This window comes from Pelodiscus sinensis, chromosome 1 (assembly GCF_052426305.1).
Source record: "Pelodiscus sinensis isolate ZL-2025 chromosome 1, ASM5242630v1, whole genome shotgun sequence".
Taxonomy (NCBI): domain Eukaryota; kingdom Metazoa; phylum Chordata; order Testudines; family Trionychidae; genus Pelodiscus; species Pelodiscus sinensis.
Window position 1 is genome coordinate 121,015,672 of NC_143052.1, and position 27,293 is coordinate 121,042,964.

The 27,293-nt window shown below is 41.8% G+C and overlaps 1 protein-coding gene across 4 annotated transcripts in view; it reads left to right on the top strand.

Moving 5' to 3' along the window:
• RASSF8 (Ras association domain family member 8) overlaps window positions 1–27,293 on the top strand; it is a 130,605-nt gene that overhangs the window by 48,112 nt on the left and 55,200 nt on the right. The window contains exon 1 of one of the 4 annotated variants that reach the window (XM_025187035.3): window positions 18,515–18,702. The exons of the other annotated variants lie outside the window; for them this stretch is intronic. The gene's annotated coding sequence lies outside the window, so the exon portion shown is untranslated. Of the gene's footprint in view, window positions 1–18,514; window positions 18,703–27,293 lie in introns of those variants that run through there. 4 annotated transcript variants of the gene reach the window in all.

Here is a 27,293-nt window from a genome sequence, read left to right on the forward strand (position 1 = left end):
CTACCTTCTACTGTCTGGAACAACCTCCCAGTTAAGGATGTGAAATCCCGTTTAATTGGTTAACTGATTAAAGGGGGTATGGGCAGGAGGCATGGTGGGCCCAGGCGTGTCGCAGGCCAGGGTTGCTCCCGTCATCCAGAGCGGCCCCTGCCTCTGGCGTACCTGGACCCACCGCAGAGAGGGCCACCAAAGCAGCCCCTGTCTTCAGCGGAGCTGGAGCAGCCCGGTGTCCATGGCATGGGAGGAGCTGCTCCAGCCCCCACCCATTAACGGTTAACCGGACCTGGTATCACCTGTTTTCACATCCCTACTCCTAGTAGGAGTAGTCAGGACAAACAGCCTAACTGCTTTTAAGATTGATCTTCATGAGTCTATCAATGGGATTATGTGACACGGTTTCCTGTGAGTTGAGCGGATTGGATTCAATGATCCAAGAGGTCTTTTCTATTCATATGTTCTGTGTTCCCTATGAAATCATGCTGATTCCTCTGCACCTTCGTATATCAGGAAAATCCATTTTGTCATCTTCTGGATGAATTTTGAGTTATGACAAAATGTGCTTCTAGTTAGTGGCAGACTTGGAAGACAGTAGAGGTAGAATTTTGAGCCAGGGAAGCTTTTTTTTTTTCCCTTTTGAGAGTAATGTACAGCTGCCATTGATTTACCTCTTTCAGTGACTCATTGCTAATCCAGTGGAGTTTGACTTTGTAATGAATGAAATAGAAAATCTCCAAATGAAAAATAAGTGCATAATTTGCTTTTAATACAACTTTATAACCTCACATTAAGAAATGCTTATTTACTTTTATAGACACAGAATTAGGAAACAGTGAATTTTATAGCAAATCCCTTAAAACCAGCTATGTTTAAAAATATATAAAAGAGTGGGGCTGGTAAAGGATCAGAAGACACACCATTTCTGTTGAGGAAGAAAACTACGATGCACATTTTCAAAATATTTGAGGCCCAGCCTCCCCGTCCTCTGGTGCAGTTTGGGACCCTAATTTAGCCACAATATAAATAATAGCTGCATATTTCAGTACATTCACCTTTAATTACTTGATGTACTTGAAGTTAGAGGCATTGCAAGTTTTTTACAGTACTGAGCATTCAACAGAACAAATTGCACGGAGACAGACTACCATTTGGAAGATGAGTGCAGCATTTTAGCTGTGTTGGTACCAAGATATTACAAAGACAAGATGGGTGAGGTAAGATCTTTCATTGGCCCAACTTCTGCTGGTGAGAGAAACAAATTTATGACCTTACAAAAGATCCTCTTCAGGGCTGTGTAAGTTTGAAAGCCATGTGTCTCAAATTTGGAAGATGTGTCCTAGTATACTAGGTTAGATATTTCTCTAAAGAAATTTCTAGATGCAAGAAAGAAAGGATTCTTTTTCTTTAACTGCTGCTCCTCTTTCATACTTATGTGTAAAACAGATCTTATTTAATGACTCAGTAAATATCTTAAATGGTATTACTGTTTCACTTTTCAGTGAGTAGACCGCTTTAAAGAAGTATGGCTGTATCCGAGAATGCTTCCCATGGCTTTTGTTTTCTTGTTCTAAGTTTTTTGCTTATATAGATTTTAAGCCTTTGAATACCATGTGTATAAATGTATTCAAGGAAGAATGGGGGGGGTGGGACTTATCTTTGGGAACATAAGGCCAAGTCCTCACCTTGTGGAAGCAGGGGTACATCAGCTGTCTGTTTTGCCCATTGTCTGTGCAGTTATTTAAAATTTAGGTGAATAATGGGGAGAAAGCAAAATTAAATATCACATCATTTCTTCAGATAACTTGGTTGAAATACAGGCAGTCCCCGGGTTACGTACAAGATAGGGACTGTAGGTTTGTTCTTAAGTTGAATCTGTATGTAAGTCGGAACTGGCATCCAGATTCAGCCGCTGCTGAAACTGATCAGTTTCAACAGCGGCTGAATCTGGACGCCAGTTCCGACTTACATACAGATTCAACGTAAGAACCCCAGGGGTCCCCAAGTCAGCGGCTGCAGAAACTGATCAGCAGCTGATTCCATGAAGCCCGGGGCAGAGCAACTCTGCCTTGGGCTTCCTGTAGTCAGCCCCTGGTCAGTTTCAGCAGTGGCTGACTTGGGGACGCCTGGGGCAGAGCAGCTTGGGTGCTGCTGGGTTGGTCCAGTAGCGTGGCCGCTCCTCGGCGCTACTGGACCAACCCAGCAGCACCCCAGCTGCTCTGTCCCAGGCGTCCTGATTCAGCCGCTGCTGAAACTGATCAGCAGCGGCTGAATCAGGACTCCTGGGGCAGAGCAGCTGGGGTGCTGCCGGGTTGGTCCAGTAGCGCCAAGGAGGGGTGCTGCGGGACCAACCGGCAGCGCCCCACCTGCTCTACCACAGGCCCCGGGCTTTGCTCCACGTCTCCCTGGTCTGCTGGGGGGGGGGCACTAGCTGCGTTCCCCCTCCCCCCCCCCCCCCCAGCAGACCAGGGAGACGCGGAGCAAAGCGGCGGAGGACCCGGGCCGGACCATGGCGCTTCCAGATCAGCTGGAAGCGCTGCGGGTCTGGCCCAGGTTCTCCGCGGCTTTGCTCAGCGTCTCCCTGGTCTGCAGACCAGGGAGACGGGGAGCAGCTTTTCTCGCCCCGGAGGAGGCGGGCGGCGGGACCAGGCGTCCCGCCGCTCCAGTCCTCCGGGGCGAGAAAATCCCCGTTCGTAACTGCGGATCCGACATAAGTCGGATCTGCGTAACTCGGGGACTGCCTGTAGTGCATACAATTATTTTTCTGACTTTAAAAAAAAAAAAAAAAAAAAAGTTGTTTGGCCATCCTATTGTACTTATCATACTATATCTGGGTCTCTTCCAAAACTTGATCAGAAATAATGAAAGAAAAGCCTAGAAAACCAGTTCAACCTTAGCTCATGCTGTCTTGTGATGTGATGTGTCTTTAGTGACACATGAAACTCAAAGTTTTTTTTTTTTTTTTTTTTTTTGTGTCAGCTTGGCCAGTTCCCAGTAGTAAGGTGTATGGAAAAAAAATACCCCACTATTTGATTTCATTTAGCCCATGAGTAGAAGTTACATCCTGGAATAGAATGGAAATGTGAACCACCCTCTTGTATACAGTGATAGAAATGTAGCAGTGTTAGTCTGGTGTAGCTGAAACAAAAAACAGGACTATGTAGCACTTTAAAGGCTAACAAGATGAAATCAGGTGATTCCTTAATTTCTTGGATAGTGTGAGGCGGTCTTTCACTGTAGTCAGTATAGTATGTTGATCTTAATGGATTGTTCACCATCTTGTTAGTCTTTAAAGTGCTACATAGTCCTGTTTTTTGTTTCACCTCTTGTATACGGACATTGTTCCTGCTCTACTAAGACCTGAAATCGACTTTTCTGTTTGCTCTTCACATGTTCACATTTTGAGCACATTTTAATTTATTTCCTTAGCAAAATGATGGCATAAATGCATTAAGCAAGGCAACTGCTTTACTTTGGAATAAGACCGTGTTAGTGATGATCTCTGCCATTTACAACCTATTTCTAAAGTTCTACTTAATCTGTGATTTATCCTGTTTTAATTTTTTTTTGTATTGGTCATGGCCTGAATAACACATTTTTATGCTTGTGTTCATACCATGCCACCCTTGCTTCTGCGCTGATTTCAGAATTGGGAGTCCCACCAGCAGCTGCTGCTCTCTGGCTGCCCAAACTCTGCTAGTAGCGCAGAAGTAAAGCTTGATAACGTGCCTCCCTTCCCCCCCCATAATAGGTTTGTGAACCTTTCTTGTGTCTGGACCCCAGTTTGAGAAACACTGTCTGCTTTTGTGTAGCTGTATACCACAATATAAGAGAAAGTATGCATGACCAGATTTCATGGTCCATGAACTTGGTATGGTTCTATCCCTTTTTCCCCCTCCATCCAGTATATATCAAAGAAGCCAAAGTGTCATAATCAGAAGCTGACCTAGGCTGAGTAAGTGTGTCATATTTTGTCTATGCTTTGTTCAAGTGTCACTGCATGTGCTCTTTCATTGTCATTTTCTTTGTTATATGATCTTGCACTAAATCATGTCCGAAATCTGAGCAGCATGACAGGCGTGTGTACAAATGCAAGCAGGAAGGTAGAGAAAAAAATATACTGTTTATCTCCCCTTTATTACCTCCACCACTGTGTAGATTATGTGCCAGAGCTGCAGTCTTTCAAAAGTAGCATTTTGTTTTTAATACTGGCAATAAAAGTGTCTGATGATGGAGAATGACATGAAACATTTTATCTTTTATGTGAACAATTAAGAAAAAGTTTTGATTAGCTAGTTACATCACTACAAAGGCAGTGGGCTTGCATGTGAGTACTATCCTAATGGGAAGGGGAAAAGAAATGAATGCAGCTTTTCTGAGTAGGCACAAGCCTTATCTGCCTTGTTTCTTCCTGGTAATACTTGGAATGACACTTACTTATGTGCTTTCTTTTATGAACTACATATCTGTCTGTATTACAGGAAGAGAGGTTGGAAACTAAGCACCATCAAACCGGTCTTAAGGCAGATGCTACCAAAGCTGCTATATTTGATCCCTGGGGAAGATTTTGCTTCTGTATACAGGCAGTCCCCGAGTTACACGGATCCGACTTACGTTGGATCCGCAGTTACGAACGGGGCCCGTCTCCCTGGTCTCCAGCAGACCAGAGAGAGGAAGCAAAGCTGCGGAGCACGCGGACAGCCTAGACGCGTCTGGGCTGTCCGCTGCCCGCGTGCTCCGCGGCTTTGCTCTGCAGACCAGGGAGACGGGGAGCAAAGCAGAGCAAAGCGGTCCGCTGCCCGCGTGTTCCGCCGCTTTGCTCCCCGTCCCCCTGGTCTGCAGACCAGGGAGACAGGGAGCAAAGCAGAGCAAAGCCGCGGAGCACGCGGGCAGTGGACAGCCCAGACACCTCTGGGCCGTCCGCTGCCCGCGTGTTCCGCGGCTTTGCTCCCCGTCCCCCTGGTCTGCAGACCAGGGAGACGGGGAGCAAAGCAGAGCAAAGCCAAGGAGCCTGAGGGCAGCAGGATAGCCACGGCGCGTCTGGGCTGTCCCGCTGCCCCCGTGCTCCGCAGCTTTGCTCCGGACTCCTGTGGTACAGCAGCTGGGGCGCTACTGGTTGGTCCCGTAACGCCGCTCTGGGCGCTCCTGGACCAACCTGGCAGCACTCCAGCTGCTCTGCCCCAGGCGTCCTGATTCAGCCCCTGCTGGTCAGTTTCAGCAGCGGCTGAATCAGGACACCTGGGGCAGAGCAGCTTGGGTGCTGCTGGGTTGGTCCAGAAGCGCGGAGGAGCGGCGGTGCTACTGGACCAACCCAGCAGCACCTCAGCTGCTCTGCCCCAGGCGTCCCCAAGTCAGCCGCTGCTGAAACTGACCAGTGGCTGACTACAGGAAGCCCCTGCCCCGGGCCTCCTGGAATCAGCCGCTGATCAGTTTCAGCAGCGGCTGAATCTGGACGCCAGTTCCGACTTGCATACAGATTCAACTTAAGAACAAACCTACAGTCCCTATCTTGTACGTAACCCAGGGGCTGCCTGTAGATGAGAACTCCCTTTTTATTTTGAATTGATTGGGCCAGAGGGAAATGTAGGCTGAGAGCAGGAGCTTTCATATTACCCACAAAACTGGGAATAACTCTGCCATGCAATACTTGTATTCTTTCTTTTCTTTTTTGTTAAAAATGGCCAGAGGGGAGGAAATCTGTCAAACAGAAATAAATGTCCTCCAATTCCCAAGATGACAGTCTCTTAGGGATTTTTTTTTAATATAACAGATTTCTTGGAGTGACTACAAATTGTCATTAGGTGAAAGTGGAAATTGATGTTGTCTGGCAATGTCTGAAAAGTGAAGAATCATTTCTGTAAGAATTTAGTGCCAATTACAGTTGAGGGAACTCGTGGGATTATTGCAATCTGTGTAGTGTAAACAAAATCTGTGTATTAACACTACTGCTATTCTCACATTATAGCCACTCAGATGCTGAGTAGGATATTCATGTAGTGCCAGAGTAAAACTTGGTTTTGTTCTCATATATGCCAATTTTTACAATGATAGACATCTGTATTTATACCCGTGTAAGTAAAATGATAATCTGTTCTTGGCTACTGTATTCATTTACGTTTGACTGGGTTACAAGGGTGTTTTAAAAAAGATGTGCGTCTCCACAGCCGCTTGTGATAAGATTGTTTGCAAAATGCTTTGAGATCTTTTTGAATGAAGTTACAAAATTGGAAGTCTGTGAAGATAGTATATTCTCATTAGCACTATATTTAAAAGGACAATTTAGTTCACTCACATTGGGTTTTTTAAAGATGTCTTACTGCAATTAAATAAAAATTAAACCAATTTAAACATTCATTTTACAGAGACACAAATGTTAGTGATTATAAGGGTATCTTGGAACTGGGAGGTGAACATTCTTTCCCAGCCTCTGCCACTGATTCATTTCATAACCATGTGCAAGTCACTTAATTTCATTGTACCTCAGTTTCCCTATCTCAAAAGTGGATTTAATGAAATATAGCATCTTTGGCTTTAAAAAAAAATCTATGAAAAACTGTTACAATAGTTTTATGCACATTTTTTTCAATGTCCTTGCAATATGTATGGCATTATCTTATTCTGCCATAGATGCACCAGCAACTTGCCATGTTGCCATCTGCCAAGGAAGTCATGAAAGGGGACTGCTTTGCCCATTCTCCAGATGGTATCATGGAGGATTTTATGATGGAGTTGGACATGAGTAGGTTAATACAGCCAATAGGCTAATACAGCTATTATATGATTACTTTGATCAATAACAGTGTAGGGATGATCATCTGCAGCAACTGAAGTAAAAAAAAAAAAAAAAAAAAGCAATGGTCTCAATGCAGCCCATGTCCAAATATTCCAAATCAATCTGTGAATGGAATGTGGGAGGGGGATCAGTAGAGAGGGCTGGGCATAGTCAATTTATGGATACACTTTTAGAATCACAGCAAAGATGTCTTCATTTGGGGGAGCAAGAATACAAATACATTCAAATTATATTTCAGCCTATGCTGAGCTCTCTAATTATACTACCGTCTTCGTGGTTTATGTGCATGGTTCTTTTAGAAAAGTTTTTTAAACAAGCACCAAATATAAATAAATAAAAATCCCACATTTAATTGATTAAATTTTAAACCGAATGAACTTGACACAGAGACTAAAGTTTCTTCTAATCTTTATTTACCAAAAAGTTCCCCCTGCGCTCCCAACAATAATTACATTTAGCTAATACAACTCTGTCAGTTGCTATTTGACCCAATGGAAGCAGGTCCCTTTCACACATCCAAAAGGGAAAAAAGTGTAACATTTTAGTGCAATGACAGTGTTTTACATCAAATAATGTTTAGTGTCATGGCTTTGCTTGCTCTAAGTCATTCTTTCAGTACATCTGACATGGCCTTTACAGTGCTCAATGTGTTTTAAGTGTGCTGAAATAGAGGCTGGAGAAAGCTGTACAAACATCTTTTGTGGAAGACTAGCTGTAATGAATAGTGGAGTTGGAAATGCTAATTGTGGTCCAGTTTCTTTCCTTCTGAAGACTTTTTTGCGTTGAAATTCTATTACTGACTAAAAAGTAAGATGTCACTTCTCCCTGCCTAATGCTGAGAGGTGATGGAAAAAAATCTGTCGCTTCTCTCAATCACGTAAATGTAAGTGCCTGATTTGGAAGCCTCTTGACATTCATAAACTCCCTGGTCAAAAGGGACCATCCTAAACTCCCTGGCCAAAAGGGACCATTATGACCATCTAATCTATCCTCCTATGTAACACAGACCATAGAATATCCCTAAAATCATTCTTACAGAAGATCTCTTAGGAAAAAACCCAATCTTGATTTTTTTTTTTTTAAATGATCCATTATGGAGAGACACCACAGCCCTTGGTTGTTCCAATGGTTAATTACTCACTTCTAAAATAGACTCATACAGCTATTGTATAATAACTTTTGATCACTGATGATTAGTATTAAGTTATCTGGATGCAAAAAGCTTCATAACCTGTCCCAGTAATCTTTCCCTGGCCATCTTGCCCAAAAACAAAAGTGTTCTTCCAGCACCACCAACCCATAACATTTGCAGACTTCTGACTGTACAAGGATGTGATGGCATTTCTTCTCTCAGAAGACCTAGAGTCTAATAATGAGAAACCTAAGATGTCCTGATTAGTGGTCTTCCAGAATTATCATTAGTTTTGATAGCCATTCGGCCTAACATCCTATACAGCTGACTAAAATTCTGACCCTCTTAAACTACAGACAGTCTCCCTGCCATGGATAAGGGCTGCTCTGGCCATGCTGGAGCATCTCTACTCATGACAGGCCCTGCAGGGCTGGCGTGGCCCCCTGCCCTCTGCTCCAGTCCTCACTGATTAACTGTTAACAGGTGAGGCTTACCTGTTAAGTTAACAATTAACATCCCAAGTCTTATTGAAGGCTAGGTGCCCTAGCCCCTGCACGTGAGGCCCAACTTCTTCAGGGAGCACAGCTCTGCCCACCCACCATGCGCAAGGGCCCAGCAATTCTGTCAATCCCCCTAAATCTTGCACATCTGCCATGACATCCTTGCCTTTTCTTTGTAGTATTATTGCAGTTGTGTTGGTCCCAGGATATGAGACACAAGGTGGGTGAGGTGATGTCTTTTATTGGACCAACGGCTGTTGGTGAAAGAAACAATCTTTGGAGCTAAAGAAGACCTCTGTATCTCAACAGGTTGTCCCATTCACCAACAGAAGTTGGTTCAGTAAAAGACATCACCTCACCCACCGTGGGAGACATGCAATCTGGCAGCTGAAGGAACATGTGAAAAGGGCTAATTGGAAGAGTCACACTGTTGAATGGTACTTAGAGAGAGAATGTCTGAGTCTTAGCAACATGGAAGACGTGTAAAGAGAATACGGAATACACTGGGTGGTGGGACCTTGTTTGTACCCTAAGCAAAGTTTGATAGTGCGAGAAGGGTTCAGACTGAGAACAAGCTACAAGATGATAAACTTTTTTTCCTCCTTTTCTCTGCTGCCTTTTTTCTCACCTCACTGCCCCGAACCCCTTGGTTGCTTTTTTCGGGTGTGTGTGTGCAGGGAGTGCTCTACAGTATTTCCATTCCTCACCCAACCACCCAAAAAATGTCTCCTCCATGAATAAATAGTGCCATTCAGCTTTTCGCATCATCAGCAGCATGAAACTGACATGATTCTTTAAGGCTTTTCTGCTGGCTCTTGGATCTGAAAAGTAAAATTGAAAAGTCATGTTAATTTCACCCTACTTTTAGCAAAACAAAGGACAGCATCATAGGCACTGGACTTGTTCCTTTCTCTTTATGTTCAGAAAGTGACAACCCTGAAACTGAATTTTGTTTCAGATAAGAGCTTAGTGTTTAGCTCACCTAAAGAATCAATCATTTAAACTTTAAAGAAACTGGTCTCCACGGAAGAGCTTTTTCAATTCCTGTTTATCTAATTTGATAACATTATAGTTAAGTTTATTTATATGGAAGTTTGGTCATAGTAAAACTTAGCACTCATTGAGTATGTATTACTCTGCTAAGATCCTTTCAGCAAACAGCAAGGACGATTGGGAAATGCTTTGGGTTTGTCTGTTTTGGGTGGGTGGGTGGGGGTGGGGGTGTGTGTGTGTGTGTTGGTTTTTTTTTTTTTGCACAGATTTCTGCGAGACAGCTGCACAACACAAAAATCATTTTGCCTCTTGGTAGTGATATCTGTATTCTTTACTGCATTTCCTATAGTGTAGTACCTAACACATATACAGTGGATCTCTCTTCCCTCCCCCCCTACAGCTGCAGCCTCTGTCTTATTCTGTTTTTGTTTAGCATGTGTGGAAAAGGTAGTGTTTTTATTTCTTCTCTGTGGATAGAAGGATCGGTTTTCCCATATTGCTTTTACTAGCCTAGAGGTGTAAATCAAGTTACACATCTCAGTCTGCAGAATCAGTCCACTTGTTCTGGACATTTTGGAGATCTGTCCTTTGTGTAGTCTCAAGGTCAAGAGTGTCTTTCTAAAACTATACTTGTATCAATTGATTGCTGGACTCTGGCCTAAGGTTGTCATTCATGTATGTTTTCTCAGAGGTTGCATAGTATTGCAGAGAAATAGGTTGATCTTGATATCTGTTGTTCTTCTTTCCTACTTGGTTGGTAATACATAACCCACATACTAGGCATGTAATAATTCCATGCCTGACTGAATACTAAGAAGCACCAAACAGGTAAAGGGTGCCTCCTCATTACCATCTCTATTTGGATGAATCCAAGAATAATTCAAATACCTATCTGTCTTCTATATCTTCTGCATTCTACATCTTCTGCATTATAAGGTTAAGCCAATAGGATCTTTATTAGATGGGAAGTTAAGGAGCCTAGAAGGTTAGTGTGTGAGAGCAGATAAAATTTCAGCATTTTTGTTTGGGCTGGGTTTTTTTCTTATTGGAATCCTTTTTGTCCTGAGGTGCCTAGGTCTCTGGAAACTGGTATAGCAAGTGATCTTTCTTTCCCAGTTATACTCTGATTGGTGGATTATTGTTTACCAGATCCTATCAGGAAGTGATTTGATCTGAGGATGCAAAGTGGGTGGCGGCAGCTATTGAAGCAAATCCAGTTTTTGCAAAAGAAACAGGTCTGAAAAGACAAAATGTGACATTGATTGCTTGGACCTTCCTCCTACCTTTTCCCCGTAGCAAATCCTTCTTTTTTAAGGTTTTGCATGAGTCATTTGAGGGGTTAATGTTCATGCAGAGCTAAAATTTAATATAATTCTGGCGATGGCTGCAGGTTATCCATCCGTCTGAAGTGATGGATCAGCATCACAGCTACTGCATTTTTTAGGTAAAAATAGGCCATTCTTTTCTTTTGAGTGTTAAACTAGACGGGAGCAGTTAACGGGAGGAATTTCAATTAATACTTGTTTTGACCTTCCTTGACAGTTTCTACCATTGCCTTCATTTACAGTAAATTGATTGTCTTGAAGCTGACTTCTGAAAGCTTTTTCCAGAGCAGAACTTAACCAGATGTATGTTTTTCAGATAAACTGAGTGACCGTGGTACATTGCAGTTTTATTTATATCCCTATTAATAAGCCTTAGCATCAGTGCACATGGGTTTTGATAAGAGGTACTGCTGTCCTACTTTTGATGATTCATACTGATAGGTAAGATTAGTGCTTGACTTGGTAGTTGTAGTCTGACACAGAGCAAATAGAAGCTGGATAGAATAACTATTTATTTTTTTCATTATTGTGAAGTCCCAATAATGTACAAAATTCAAGCCATTACTTCACAAATTATTCTGATAATCCAGCACACGTCTATAAAGTAAGCTTTCTATTGTCAACATGGATCCAAATTATTCTGATAGACTTTATTTGCTCATAAGTTTAAGGGGAGTTTGTGTTCTGTAGACAGTTTATTTGAAATTTATGTTAGGGGCATTTGGAATCTTGGAGAGGAATCCTTTCCATTCTTTGTATGAATCTGCATAAATAAAATGAAGATTTGTACTTGCAGTTTTAGTGTATGAAAGCATTAAAAATTGGTATGCAACTCAGGATGCAGACTTATAGTCCTATAAATACACTTCAGATGTAGACTGAAAATAGGTTCTCTCCTGCACTTAGTTTCCCGTAGCCAAAACTCCATATTTTCCTATCTCCTGAAAAGGCTATCTAGTGATATTTGCACTCAACAAAAAATTAACAGAACAAACTGACATTTAAACAGTAACTGAACTGTTAGAAGAAAAAAACCCTGCAGTTATGTGTGAGCTAGTAGGGGAAATGAAAAATCAGCATATATTTCACCAATTAATTCATATCTTTACAGCATATGCCTAGAATAAACCAATTTGTTGCAACATTATCAGTCCCTTTTCTATTTAATATTGTTTCTGCTCCTTCTGGTACCAGTGTCCCTTTCTGACACCAGTGTTGTCCCTCTGCAAAGCCAATAGCAGATGTTTGGGGCCTTATAGACTGATTTACCAGGGGATTAGAAACAAGTGACCTAGAGCATAGTCTTAGTTATGGGTTATTTTAACTAACTGCCCACCCCATGGTGAGGGTTCACACCTAGTTTAATCTGTGAGGATACATAGCAGGGCTAACGTCGAATTAAGCTACGCAACTTCAGCTACGTCAATTGCATAGCTTAAGTTTAAATAGCTTTACTCGGCTTTTGGCGCCTTCTACACAGCAGAAAGTCAAAAGAAGAACACTTTTCCTTCGACTTCCCTTACTCCTCATGTAATGAGGGTTACCATGAGTTGGAGTAAGAAGTCGTCCAGCTGGACATTATTTCAAAATAAAGGCTTGTAGTGTAGACGTACACTATGTTATTTCGGAATAACAACAGTTATTGCAAAATAACGCTGCTGTGTAGACATACCCTGAGAGCTCAACTCCCCAAATCAACTACTCTAGAGGGGGATCACGTGGCACACAACAGACTACATAGTGCTCTTTGTAGAATAATTGCTTTTATTAATCAACCAGTTGGTAGGTAAAGTGCGATCTGGTCAAGTAGAGAGATACATCAATGTAGAATGTGTAACATTTGCATTACTCACACTGTGCTCATGTTCATCCTCCCCACCAGTCGCTGTCATCCTGTCTTTGCTCGAACTCCCACCAAGGCATGCAGGCCAGTATACAGATTTATGAAGGTTTTAACTCCTTTTCCTTATTTGAATTTCCACACCTCAGTAGGTATAGGGTGCCCTGTTTTTCAGAGGCCAACTCAGAGTTCCCCTTGTACTTTTTAACATTTGTCACACTATAACAGGTGATTACCTTAAGAAAGCCTGTAATATGTCACCTTGGCTACCGACTGTCATCTTATGGTGTCTACTGATCTCTCATAGACTCTGTTTATCCAAAAATCCACATATCACAGACCTAGGCACAAGCTCAGTGGGTTTTTTTGTATTTACTTACGGTAATTTATCTGAAGTCCTAATGCCTACTTTGGTAAAACTGAATATTGCATAAGCCTGTAGCCTCTGGGCCATATGTTTCAACATTAATTAATGCTTATATTTCATCCTCTTAAGTGAATCCCAACTAAATGTATAAAATGATGGGGATTAATTTAGCTGTTACCACTTGAGAGAGATCTTGGAGTCACTGTGGATAGTTCTCTGAAAACATCCGCTCAATATGCAGCAGCAGTCAAAAAGGCATCCTGAATTAGGCCTCAATTGCAGTATTGTGTCTAGTTCTGGGCATCACATATCCAGAAAGATGTGGAGAAACTGGAGAAGGTCCAGAGAAGAGCAACAAGAATGATTAAAGATCTAGAGAACATGACCTATGAAGGAAGATTGAAAGAATTGGGCTTGTTTAGTTTGGAAAGGACATGATAGCAGTTTTCAAGTATCTAAAAGAGTGTCACAAAGAGGAGGAGAGAGAAGTTATTCTTCCTAGCCTCTGAGGACAGGACGGGAAGCAGTGGGCTTAAACTGCAGCAAGGGAGGGAGGTTAGGTAATAAATGAGGAAAAACTTCCTAACTGTCAGGGTGGTTAAACACTGGAATAAATTGCCTGGGGAGGTTGTGTATTCTCCATCTCTGGAGATATTTAAGAGCAGGTTAGACTTTTATAAGGGATGGTCTAGATGGTACCGGGTCCTATCATGAGGGTGGCAGGGAACTGGACTTGATGACCTCTCGAGGTCATTCCAGTTCTGGTATTCTATGATTCTATGATAACTTTAGGAGTCATTAAAAAGGGGATAGAGAATAAGATATAGAATATCTTATTGCCTCTCTATCAATCCATGGCATGACCACTTCTTAAATACTGTATACAGATGTGGTCATTTCATTTCCAAAAATTTATCTTGGGATTGGAAAAAGTTCAGAAAAGGGCAATAAATTATTAGGGGTATGGAACAGCTGCTACATTAGGAAAGATTAATAGGACTGGGACTTTTCCATTTAGAAAAGCTATCTCTGGATCTATAAAATCATGACTGATGTGCAGAAAGTAAATAAGGAAAAGTTATTTATTTGTTCCCATAACACAAGAACTAGGGGTCACCAAATGAAATTCATAGGTAGCGGGTTTAAAACAAACAAAAGGAAGAATCTCTTTGCAGAGTCAACCTGTGTAACTCCTTGGTAGAAGATGTTGGTCAAGACTTTAACAGAGTTCAAAAGGAGCTAGATAAATTCATGGACGATAGATCTATCAATGGCTATGGACCAGGATGGTGTCCCCAACCTTTGTTGATCAGAAACTGGGTATGGGTGACGGGTGGGATCACTTGATGATTGTCTCTGGGGCACTTGCATTGGTCACTGTTGGAAGATAGGATACTGGGCTAGATGGGCTTTTGATCAGACCCAATGTTCTTTATATCTTAAATCTACCAGACACCTTTTATCCTTGATAAAGGAATCCTGATTTGTTCTGACTGTAACAAACACAACCTTGGAGCAGACTTGGTCAAAGAGCATGCAAGCAATCTCCTCTTTGAAGAATATCAGCCTGGTTCCTAGGGAGCCACTCTGACTCAAAATTAGTTTTCTGTTATTTGCACAGACCTTTATGCAGCACATTGCATAACAAAACTGAACACCAGTATCACATTTAATACATGCGGGTTTTTATACCACACATTCTTTCCCGGTAAGATACTCTCATTTTATTAAGTATTTTCCTTATTTTTAACAGTAGAAATGACTTACTAGCTAAGTTTTCCAAACCTTTTCTTTAATTTTTCTTCTCTCTTCTGTGTTTGAATGTATGAATGAAACAAATTAGTAAGCAGTTACTCTAATGTATAATTAAAAATGGGGATGAAGGCAGCCTTTCTGTCAGTCTTTCTGTCAGTGTCTGGCATATATGCATACTGGCTTATGAAGGTAGTTTTCCACTTTTCGGTAGGTTATTTGTTGGTAGAAGTTGTATATTGAAGGTAGTATCAAAACTAATCATAACCTGTATTTAAGGATCATAATATAGGCTTAAACGAGGCTAAGAGACCTATTAAGTGTCTGTTGTTCCCATCTGAGGCTCATTTTGTTGCCTCTAATGGCTCCCTGGTTTTTCTATCCTATTATACCTTCCTCCCAAACAAAAATCTGTAGTGACTCACCTTTTTTGAACATCTGCAGTATAGGTTTGCTCAACTTTCTTAATAGTGGTAGGACCTCCATGTTTTCATAATATATCTCTTCCATCCCTTGCCGTGAGAGCCTCTAAACAAATATCCCTTTTGCTAATTCAGCCATTTTGATGGATCCTCTTTGGATTCCAGTGGTTTTCCTAGCCAGCCTTGTTCTTTAGAAGCTTCAGCAGGTAGCCGAGTTAGTCTGTACAGGATAAACTTAAAAAACAACAAATGGTCTGGTAGAACTTATAGACTAATAAAACATGTAGATGGTGGTATGAGCTTTCATGGGCACTGCCCCTACCATCCCTTCCTTAGGGAAACTATCCCATCTTCTATCTCTTTTGACTTAACATTAAGATTTCCTTCAATTGCATGTTTCTCTCCTACCCTCTACCCTCCCCATTTAATATTTCTTCGTACCAAAGTTTTAGGCCTTGGAAGTCTTCTTGACTGTGTATTAAAGCCCCAAAATCTGGCAGTGCATATTAAAAAGAAAATAAAAATACTTTGTAATGAGCCTTCTCTTTAGCGCATAACAATCCTTGGTTTATTCCAGTCTACTTCTGCCAAGCCTCTGCTTCCACCTCCATTTCTCTCCCACACTCCAACCACATTCCTACTTTTAAAGAACATTCTGAACCGCTATACAGTTGGGCTTACCTGGAGAAATCTGACCCTCCCAGAGCCAGTCAGCAGCTCATCTCGTATCACTCAGGCAAACTGACAGGCTGTTTAACTTCTCCTGCTGTTATCTTATGTTTGGATCTAAGTAATTTGTAAGAGATCTGTTTGCTTTGATGTCTATAAATGCCTCTACAGGCTGTGAAGGGTGTTTTTATCTCTTGTGCCCAAATAGGAACAGCAAGTAATGTAACCAGTAAGGAAAAACCAACATGAAAACCTAGAGGTTTTGCATTTAATGAATGCCGCCTTGTGATTGAAAATCAAATACAGACTGAGGCACTGAGAATAGGTTCACAGGTTGCCTACAACTTCAGCATTTATTGGATATCTTATTTTGTCCTAAAAAAGGTACAGATTAACTATCCTCATAAGGCTTTAATGTGTAGTCTTTGATCTATAACTTGATATCTGATTGCATTCTTTTTCAGCTTTTTATTTTAACAGGACATGCCACATTATGTTCCTCTTTATGCCATACTCGCTTGGGTCATCCACTTACCCATCAATCAGAGCTAGATATACAGATTAAGTAACTTGGGCGAAGGCAATTTATCTTGTCACAATACAGAGAACAGGAAGGAATATGCCTTACTCAGTGGTTGTGACTTGCTATAAAACAGTGTTAATAAGCCTGACACAATGATACTATTGTAGAAATATAGTAAATACTGGTTTTATAATAATCAGTGTGGAAGGGATGCTTAACTTAAGTTCTAGATCTCAACTGTTGGTTAAAAATTATGTTGCATTATGTCATTGGCAAATTTGTTCATCCAGGCCAATATCTCAGGGGAATTATGGGTATATAGTCCTACTGCCTTTGGAAATTTTTACATCTGGAACTTCTCCAATTTATGGATTATTTGACAAACTTTTTTTAAAAGAATAATTCCCCCTCTTAGTTTGAATTTAGCATGAGTAGAATCTCGTGACTACCTAATATGGTGTCTATTTAATATTTGTGCTGTTCTGGGAAGCTTTTGGAATACTGTATTCTTGTACTTTACTTTATTTATGCCAGTAAAATGTGAGACAAAATGAGACTTTTTAAAAATTAAAATACATTTGTATTCTATTTCATTTTATTCCAGCAATGGTACTTTTCTGGGTTTTTTAAAAAAGACATGAATTTTTCTCTGAACAAACTTTTTTATTTAAATTAAAATATCAAAATTTTATTTTCTATCAGATGACTTCCCTAAATATATAATTGATTGCATATAATCTAGCAGAAGGGTAGTGTTAAGCCTACTACAGAGTAGGGATGTAGACGACTACCCAATTAGCCTGGGCTTATCTGGTAGTTGAGTCGACTGCTCAACTACTCGCATTACCCCTTACATTTTTGTCTTACTGTATCGGGGGGGGGGGGGGGGGGAGCCAGTGCTAGATGGAGCCGGCTTAAAAGCCAGCTCTGCCCAGCACCGTCTCTGCAGTGCCACCAATTCTCCCCCTCTTTCACCTACATGCTGCTGCCTCTAACAGAGGCAGCAGTGCGGGGCAGAGGAAACTTCCGCGAAGCAGCCTCTGACTGTGGGCAGAGGCCTGTTCTTGTCTGTGGCTGCCCGCAAACAAGGGCTGCTCCAACAGCAGCCTGTAAACAGGGGCTGCTGCTGAAGCTACTGGGACCCCTCATAGACAGTCGCTCCTGGATCCAGCACAGGCCAGGACTGAGCAAGCCTGGTTCAGTCCCAGCTCACGCTGAGTCCAGTAGCTACCCCCACTGTGGCTCTGCAGTTTAAATGTAGTCAGAGCTGAGCTGCCTGCACACCCTACTCTTACTACATTTACACTGCAGAACCGCACCAGGGGTAACTCCCGGAGGCTTCCTTTTCTTATCAACTAATAGTGTAGTCGATAAAATTTCTGTCAGCCACGTGATTAACTATTTACTTGCTTCCTAACAGCCCTATTACAGAGCTCACATAAACATCTTCACAAACAGAATTAATCTCTGTCTACACTTAACTTCATCTTTCAAACCTGTAAAGTAGTGAATTCTCAAACTTCCGTTCGTTTTTACCCAAATGAAAGTGCGGTTGTTTGTATGTGCAAAGGGTTATTTTAAACTGCATCCTTTTAAAACTGTATAGTGGCCAATTCTCTTCCCAAAGAACAGCACTTCCACCTGGATTTGGAATTCTGATGAGCCTTATATGGTCCTGGGACTTGGCTACCTTTTTCCCTACTGTATTTGCTGCCCAAAAAGTGGTGATCCACAAGGTACTGCTAACTGCACTGAGCTAAGGAGATGGCTGCTGTTTCTTGGGTTCCTGGTGGATTCTGGAATTGGTTTGTTGGTGGTTTTTGCCAGGGTTTGATGCAAAACCTGTCATGAACAGGAGCTTGTATAAGAGATGCAATGGAATAGCCTGGGAAATAAAGTTATCGGATGTCCTGATTTTATAGGAACAGTTTTGTCTTACATGGGCATAGGGATGTGAGTGGTTAACTGGCAGCCTGGCTGGGCCAGAGCAGCGTGCCACCCATCATTAACTGATTAAACAGGATTTTACATCCCTAGATGGATACCTATTACCTTGTAAACCGCTCCCCTCCCCTCTGATTTTTTCACACATAGTTTCCTGGTAGAGTGACCAGATAGTAACAAGTTTTGGATGACTCCTTTCTTCTATTTATATTTAATGTATGCATATATAAAATACGTGTTTATGAAGAGGAATGTGTGTGTTAGGGATGTCAAAATCCCATTTAATTAATTGGGATTAAATTACCTGGTTAAATGTTAAGTTTAACTATTCAACTGATTAAACAACAGGCGGGGGGGACCATTCCAGCCCACCTGCCACAGCTGCTACTGGCCTGTGGGACTGCCATGACAAGCCGTGGGTAGAGAGCTGATGATTAACCGTTATCCAGTAAGTATCACCCATCATTCACCAGCTACGCCATGTGCTTTTTAAATATACTTACATATATTAAGGATGTGAATTGGTAACCAGTTAACTAGTTTATCCATTAAAAGTGATGTTTACAAGGTAACTGGTTACTCGTTCACATCCCTTTTGTGTGTTTGTGTGTGTGTGTGTGTGTGTGTGTGTGTGTGTATATATATATATATATATATATATATATATATATATATATATATATATATATATATATATAAAGCTAGTGAGTGGCTGATGGAGCTCTTTTGTAAAAAGGTTTTATATAGTATTATAAGTAAAATCTAAGATTACAGTAGCTAACAGAGTTTTATGCGCATTATCAGCTTTATGGGGATTTTCCCCCCCTTTTTTTGTCAGTCTGTTTCCCTGGTTTTTAGGGCTTTCAGAATTTATTGTAGAACAGAAATCCAGAATCTAAAGTTTTAATGCTTGGGGATTTTTATAAATTGGTTCTATTCCTTATGTTTACAAAGGAAATATTCCACGCATGAACAGGGTGCAAACTGATACTGTGCTGACCGCCTGAGTCTGCAAACAGTCTGAAACTAACTCTTCAGATAGGTGAACTAGCCCATTCGCACTAGAATTTATACCTGAAATGGTGACCATGTCGATTGTACTTTCTTAGGTGTCCAAAAGTCATATCTATAGTTGTCCCTATCATCTCCTTTGATTAATTTATGCCTTTGCAGTGCAATAATTCTTGGCATGTTAAAATCAAACCATGATGAGACAGCTAAAATAAGTTGATAACTATTGAATAAATAATATAAGGGTTACCGCATGATCTGTATTGATTTTCATGTTTGGTTCATATTCATTTTTCTGCTTTATGATGTAAATGGTGTTGGTACAGAATTCACCAGCTGCTTTGTGAAAGTACTATAGAATCCATGAACCTTACCTCTGATCTTATGCCTGCTTGCTACATGTGATATAGGACCATGCACATGTATATCTCTTTGGAAAGGGCGAGTAGGGAATGCTACCAGTTACTTCCTTCCTCTCCCCTCTTCCCCAAGTGTTTGGTGTTTGTAGTGCTTGGGGTATCAATCTAATTAAATAGCATATGGTATGTACTTTGCTTTTTGGTAAATAGCTAAATAGTGATCTAACATTTAATCCTGTGTGTGCCAAACAGATACAAGAGTGAACATATGCAAACTTTTTCTCTAGGAGTGTAAAATATGGGTGAAATTCTACAGCCCGCATTATACAGAAGACCAGGCTAGATGTTCACAACAATCCCTTTATGGCTGAATATGAATGTGTATTACCTGATCTGCGGAACTCAGGAGCAATACAGTTATATAGCAGCACAAATTGTTATCGGTGGCAGAACTTGCCGTTGTTTTGGAGTAGGGTTTTCTAGACAAGCACTATCTTATATTTTTTTATAGAGAATTTTTGGTCCCACCTTGTAACTGCTATGTGTAGCTACAAAATATGAGCCACTTCACCAGTCATAAAATATGACTCTCTGCAGCAAGTTGGTAGAGAAAGTAAAGAATACTTGATAAGCAAGCAGTAGGTTTAAAACAAACAGAAGGAAGTTTTTCTTCACTCAGCGCACAGTCAATTTGTGGAACTCCTTGCCAGAGGCTGTGGTGAAGGCTAGGACTTGAACAGGATTCAAAAAAGAGGTAGATAGTTTCTTGGAGGTTAGGTCCATCAATTGCTATTAGCCAGAATGGGTAGGAATGGTGTCCCTAGCCTCTGTTTCTCCGGAGGTGGGTGACTGGAGGGATCACATGAGTATTACCTGTTGTATCCTCTCCCTCTGAGGCATCTGATATTGGCCACTGTCTGCAGACAGGATACTGGGCTGGATGGACCATTGGTCTGACCCGGATTGGCTGTTATGTTCTATCTAAATGAAATGGCAAGGGAAATTTAGGAAGACAGAATAGGACTGCCCTAGTGGTATTTGTCCAGAACAGATGTTTGTTAAAATCAGAGCTGATTGAAAAGTTCTGAAGAAATAGTAAAATCATTGGACTTTGCTGAATTTTGAGGGTCATTAATCTATTGTGAAACATTATCAATTTTTACTTTAATGTATTAAGGTATTTGAAGGAATTTACTGAAGCACCTTTTGATTATTTGCCAGGTGTCTGCAGTGGTACTCATTCATTATTTAGGACTTGAAATTGGCTTTGCAGGATGCCTGGGTTAGAAGCAATGCCCTGCTCAATCAGAAAGTATGTGTTTGGAGTGAACTCCTCAGTCTCTGATTATGTCTGGGAGATGCACATCTCTTGTCATCTACTTTGAGCACTTTTTATTTCAAATTTGCATTATAACTGTAATTTAAGTTTGCATGTCCTGTATTGTTGGTTCACTCTTGTGGGTGCATGTTGATTTGCTGCCAGGAGGGGGGCAGTTGTAGAACAACTGGCCTTCCACTTGTCATTCAGGGACCTGTTCACATATGTAGTTCTAGCCAATCATAAAGAAGTGCTATCACCTTCAAAGCATTGCAGGCCAATAAATGCCAAAGAATTAAAACTAGTCCCCTTTTTTGTGAATAGTATTGGTTATGAAGAATTGCATTTTTCTCTCTTTGGGTGTTTGTTTATTTTCCCACCTCTGAAATTTGATATTTAGTGAATTTTGAAATTCTTAACATTTCAATCCTATTTATAATTGGCAAAAGTGGCTGGAGAATGTGGGTTTTCTAATTTAATCACTTTCCCCATTTTCCCCCTTCATTTGGAAAAGTGATATCTTGAAAAAATTTGATCAGGTCTGTTTGTGAATTCTGTCTTTTAAATCCACTTCAACTCCTAAATTCAGTTCAACATGGTACACATTAAATGGATTAAAAACTGGCTACCTGATAGATCTCAAAATGTAATTGTAAATGGGAAAACAGGTATGTTTCCAGGGGGGTCCCACAGGGATCAATTCATGGCCCTATACTACTTCACATTTTACCAATAACCAGTAAGAAAACATAGTCACCACTAAAGTTCAGATGACACAAAAATAGGGAAGAGGACAGGTCACTGATTCACACCATACTGGGTGCTAAGGGATGTCAGTGTGTAGTCGAGTACACAATTAACCAATAAGCCTGGGCTTATCGCTTAATCTTATCAACTACACACATTCCTCCCCCACCCTGCGTATCGGAGTCAGCAGGGGTGGGGAGAATGGGAGCCAGTGCCATGGGGAGCAAGATTTAATCTGGCTCCTCATAAGCACCAGATCTGCAGAGCTGCCTGCCCCCCTTCTATCAAAGGCAGCAGGACGGGAGACAGGGGAGGCTGCCATGGAGTAGCCTCTGTTCCCAGCAGGCCCAGGTTCACCGGGGACAGAGGCTGCTCCTGTCGTACCTCGGTGTTCTGTACCTTGGTACCTTCGGTGGTCAGTGTCAGTGTTGTCTGGTCCGGATCGCCCTGGCACGCTCCTGACAGGACCTCTATTCCGTCGGTGGTGATAAACTTTCGGCTGTGTGGGTAACAATCAGTACTTCCTCTAGAATGTTGGACCCCGTGCACTTGGGTCAACACAGGAGCTCTCTGAGAGGCCCCAGAAATGACAGATGCAGGCAAGGTTTGAAATCAATCGAGCAGGTTTATTGTCCAATGTGAAGCTCTACCAGTTAGTAACAGAGATCAGTAAAATGTTACACCACTGGGCACTATGGCCCGTATTGACAAGGTATTGACACCAGGCAGGCCTATTGACAAGGTATTGACACCAGGCAGGCATAAGAGATATTCGGGAATCTTCAGGAAGGGGGTTCATAATAAGACAGAGGCAATGTGACATGTGACATGTTTGATATAAATCCACTAGCAGACTTACCTGGCGTTGCCTGGGTCCTTCAGGGCAGGGGGCTGGTGATGTGGACAGTGAAGGACTCAGGGCAGAGCTTTGGGGATGGGGGAGGGAGTGCGGGATGTGGGATGGGGTGTGAGTGTGAAGGCTGAGAGGTGAGGAGGGGCTCAGGGCAGGGAATTCCGTCCGACAGCTCCTACCCAGCCACCAGGGGCCTTTTTCCTACCCCTCCCCTTCAGCACTGCAGCAAAGGGCCGGGTGGGGAAGGGTAGGATGGTTTGGAGCAGGACGACTACTTCCTTGGTGTGCTGGTAGGCAAGATGGTGGTGCCCCAGCCCGGATGACCACTTCCTTGGTGGTACCACTGCCACCAGTGGACATTCTGCAGGATAGATCTCCCCTGCAGGCTTGCTGCCCCTAGTGTAAAGATATTAGGAGGCAGGTAATTGGGTAATCATGTAGAACAGTTTGTGTCGACTGACTACATGATTAGTCGATAAGGGAAGGCACTCAGAAGGAGCTATTCCCTCCATGGCTCTGCAGCTTAAATGTAGTAAGAACCGAGCATGCAGATAGGTAGATAAATTCATGGAGGATAGATCCACCAATGGCTAATAGCAAAGATGATCAGGGATGGTGTCATTAGCTTCTGTTTGTGAGAAGCTGGGAATGGGAGACAGGATGGATCACTTGATTACCTGTTCTGTTCATTCCTTCTAGGGGCATCTGACATTGGCCACTATTGGAAGATAGGATACTGGGCAGATGGGCCTTTGGTCTGATTCAGTATGGCATTCCGATGCTCTTATTGGATAACCTGCCTTATTGTGATAGGTACAGATAATTCAGTCTATTTAACTTAACAAAGAGAAAGTTAAGGGTGACTTGATTAAAGACTATATGAATCAACATGGGGAACAAATACTTGATAATGGATAGGATTGCCAGATGATTTCAACAAAAATACCAGACACATGACATTATATCACAATCTACATTACATCTTATTTAGAAAATACCAGACATTTATATTTTCTCAATTTGTTTCCTGAACAGAGAGCTTAAACACTGGACTGTCCGGTTCAAAACCGAACACCTAGCAACCTCAGGAATGGACTACTTGGGATCTATTAATCTAACATATTTTTCTAAATTTTAAAAGGGGCCAAGGGTCATGACGTCAGTTTTAAATTTCATTTGAAAGCCTAAATCTTCAGCAGCACTCTGCCCAGGAACATTCTAGAACACTGATTCATTGTTGACTCAGGAGGAAGAGAGCTGTTGAATCACTTACACCACTTCCTGCAATAGTCTGATTTTTTCCATTTCTATTTAGAAGGTGGAGCTGCTAACCAGTTCTCAACTTACTTAAGCTCCTGAAAACTGACAAGATCACAGCACTGGAAATAGAATATTACATTCGCTTATAAGCTTTAGAAAGAATGAAGAATTAGATTTATGGGATCAGACACACATTCCATGTGCTCAATATTGGCATGAGTATTAAGATTCCATCCTTCTGCATCAACAGGTGAAGATAGGGAGCTTCCTATTTGTTGTTGTAGCAAACACTGTTGCTGTAAGCTCAGGCAGTGCTCTTGATTTTTTTTCCATGATCTCTCTCCATCAGCATTTTGGAACACACTTTTGCACAGGCCGCAGATGTTTTTGACTGGTTAACTGTCCACTCCCTTGCCTCTTCAGCCTTTTCTTTCCACTACAATTCAGCTCACAGTTCTGACAGTTTGTTGGATCTCTTGTTCAGCTGCAGCAGCATCCTTCAAAATGGGCAAATTACTAAGAGCCTTCCTGTCTTACAAAGGATGGCCTTATTCCTCTGAGAATTCAACTGAACCCAGTGCCCACTGACTCAATATGCTCTGTACAGCCTTGTTCACATGTCAGCCCTGTTTGCATATTTGCTCACTGCACAAGAGGCCTTTTTTGGTGAACAGGCTTTATTCTCTATTAGAAAATAATCACTTGAATCATGCAATATGGCAGGACTTCATCGCTCTGCATGCAGGAGTCTCCCTCATCATGTTTCTGTTGGTGGGGTATATCATAAGTTTCTCTAATTCTCATCTTCACTTTGTTGCTACCATCCACAGGTATGAAGAGCTGGGTGAGTTCCAAGCTAATCTTAAAGTGTCTAGAGAGAGAATTATTTTTCCCTCTTTCTGCTGCTCCAGGATGTTTTGGCTGTGTAGAGCAACAATTCTCAAACTGAGAGCCAGGACTCCAAAGTGGGGGGCAACCCCATTTTAATGGGGTTGCTAAGGCTGGTGTTGAACTCGCGGGGATCTGGGGCCTAAGATGCTGGGACAGGTCTTACGGAGTGGTGCTGAGAGCCATTGAACCAAATGGTAAACCCTGTATATAATGGAAACCACTTCAAGCCAAGGGGTGTGTCAGCCCCAGTCCAGTCCTAGCACCTATGTCTGGAGCTGAAGCCTGAGCCTCGCTGTCTAGAGCTGAAGCCCAAGGCTCCAGGCTTGTCTCGCTCCACTGGGGTGGTGTAATAATTTTTGCTCTCAGAAGTGGGTCACAGTCAATTAAGTTTAAGAGACTCTAGTGTAGGATATGTCTACATTCATTCCTCTTTGGAGAGAAGAATGCAAATTCAGCTGAGCAAAATTGCAAATGAAGCGAGGATTTGAGTTTCCCGTGCTTCATTCGCATAATTGCATCCAGGCGCTATTTCGAAATACCCTATTTCGAAAAAAGAAACGCTGTCTGGATGCGATTATTTCGAAAGAAAACCCTCCTTTCAAAATTACCCTTGCTCCTTCTACAATGAGGTTTAAGGGAAAATTCGAAAAGAGTTTTCTTTCGAAATAACCATATCAAGACTGAGTTTCTTTTTTCGAAATAGGGTATTTCAAAATCGCATCTGGGTGCAATTATGCGAATAAAGTGCGGAAAATTCAAATCTGCGCTTCATTTGCAATTTCGCTCAGCTGCATTTGCATTCCTCTCTCGATAGCGGAATGAAGTGTAGATATATCCATAAGAGAATAATCAGAAAGGAAACTGAAAAAAACTACAGGTTACAGTTAAATGTTTCTAACAAAGATTTCAGCATTGCTATACATACCTGCCTCATGTCTCTTCTTTAGGGTTAGAGCTGCATAGAAAATAAAATGAGAATTCCTTTTTCTATGACAATGTTATCTCTGGAACCAAACCTTGGATTTTACTGCATTTTTCTGAATACAAGATGACTTGTCATCTCTCCTTCTCCCTCACCCCCTCTTCAGAGTTAAGCACAATACAATGTGCCTCTTGTTCTTGCCCTGTCTGTGTTGTAGCTTTTTAATGACCTTGTGCTTGTTCAGACTGGTGAGAGAGGATAGCTGTAGTTCAAGGTATCCTGATAAAAGCATCTCTTTTCTCCATTTCCTTGCTTGTAGACTTTGTCACAATGACCTAGTGCTTGCTTCCCCACCCCCCATCTCTTTAATGCAAAACTGCTGAAGTGTATATCTGCACATGCTTATTTGCAGTTGTATAGCACCTTTCATTCAAGGCTCTCAAAGCCACTTACAAATATTAATGAATTTACCCTGAACACTATAGTGAAACAGGCAAATATTTCTTCTGCAATGCAAATGATGTCACGGAAAAGGTTGAGGTTTTTCAAAAGTGACCGGTGATTTTTAGAGTGCCTCAATTTTGGGTGTCCAACTTTAGACCCTCTAAAAAGGGCCCACCCTCTGAAAATTAGACTGCTTTAAAGTGTTGAACGAGGTGTACAGCTAGTTCGGATTAGGAAACCTAATCTGAACTAGCTAGTTCGTGCTGCGTGTAGCCGCGCGGCACGCAGTCCGAACTAGCCGGCATTTAAAAATGGTGCCGGCCGGCTTCATGCAAATGAAGCCCGGGAAATTCAAATCCCGGGCTTCATTTGCAACTCCGTATGACTACATTACCCCCCCAGTTCGAACTAGGGGGGTAGTGTAGACATACCCAAAGTGGTGAGTCACCTGGTGAGAATTTTGGCCGTGGTGTCTTACCAAAAGTGTATCTCAGGAAAACTGGCAGATCTGGGAATAGAATTGAGATCTCCTGGCTAGAATTCCTGTGCTTAACCACTTAGGCTTGTTCTCCTTCAAGCCCAAAATGTGTCTTCAGAACAGTCGAAGGGAAAGGGGATCTGCAGATTTAGAATAAGCCTGTTTCTTGGGAGGAGGAAGGGGAAGTTGCAGGTTGCCTGTTCCCCCCGCTAGGCAGTTTAGGGACAGGATGCTTCCCATCCTTACTGCTGTCATGTTACTTCCCACTCCCACCCCTTAATCCCTGCAAGTTGTTCGTGATTTGAAGTTTGATTAGGAAAATGTTGAACAAGAGACCACAAAAGGCTTAAAATGATTAAACTTCCTGAAGACGGTCAAATGTTAAACTAGACTTAAAAGGCAGAGGTATATGTTATCACAAAAAAGCATAAGCACTGATGTCTTTTGATCCACTTCTGCAGTTTCTGTAAAGCTGTAATGCAAAGAGTCACTCCTAGTTCATGAAACAGGTATTTGTTTGGGTGTAGGGAAGAGGTGTGATTGGGTGCTGCCCTTGAAGATAAAACAGTTTTAGTCATGTTGCTGGGTAATGGGGGCAAAATACTAAAAATGTGATCAGTAAAGCATCTATAAATGGTGGTTGAGAGTTTTGAAGTCATTTTAATCTTCTGCTGACAAGTTGTAAAGTGAAAACTCAAAGTCAGGAAGACTGACAGACTGCATCTGGGAACATGTGGAGGTGGGGGAGAGGACAGA